Raw genomic sequence first — 867 nt, forward strand, 5'->3', positions numbered from 1 at the left:
TCTAAACTGACTTCAATTACTGACCCTATATTTAACACCAGTTTTTCAGGTTTATACAACTTAAACATGTTTTCAGCTGAAAGAAAGAAAGGAAATGGGTTTTGATACAGATGTGTGGAAAAAGGCGCTCTGATCAGATTAGACCACTGGGTTGAATAACCTGATCTGGATACGATGCATTAAGAGTTGAAGCATTATGCTGTGTGGATGCTGTTTTATGAATTGGTGCGGTATATGGTCCATATCAAGCATTTAAACTGTTGCATGCAAAAATGTTCAAGGTAGTGTTTCTCTACTTTTATCTCATCAGCATTTGTTTAAAATCTTCACTGGTTTCATTTAACTTCAGTTTATATATCTAAATTCTCGCCATTATGTTTGACGTTGCAAGCTTCTGTGTTGTTGATGCTGCAATGCAGTGGCGGTTCTAGACCAAATGTTTCAGGGGGCCAAGATATTTTTTACATGAAGCAAAAAAACAGGCAGGGGATTCAAATACATGAAGAGAGCTGCATGAAGTGCAATTCCTATTCAATTAGGTTTAATTAAAATTATATGTCTTCCAACTGAAAATATTTATTAAATCAAAATAAAGTTCCCTTAGCATAGCAAAAGAGAAACTCAAAAAATTGTAGCTATATAAATATCTAAAAGGTAAAATAAAGCTATTATTTGGAATATTATGTCAATATACATTCATAGTTTAGGAATTTGATAAATTCAGCTGTAAAAATTTGAGTATTTTTAAAAATTTGTTTTGAAAAAACACTTAGCAGATGAAAACTCAATACCACTTTATTGAGACAGTGGTAAACTGTCTCAATACCACTGAAGCTATCACCTTATTGTTTTAAATAACTAGTAAAA

This window comes from Cyprinodon variegatus, unplaced genomic scaffold (genome assembly GCF_000732505.1).
Source record: "Cyprinodon variegatus isolate N-32 unplaced genomic scaffold, C_variegatus-1.0 Scaffold921, whole genome shotgun sequence".
Taxonomy (NCBI): Eukaryota; Metazoa; Chordata; class Actinopteri; order Cyprinodontiformes; family Cyprinodontidae; genus Cyprinodon; species Cyprinodon variegatus.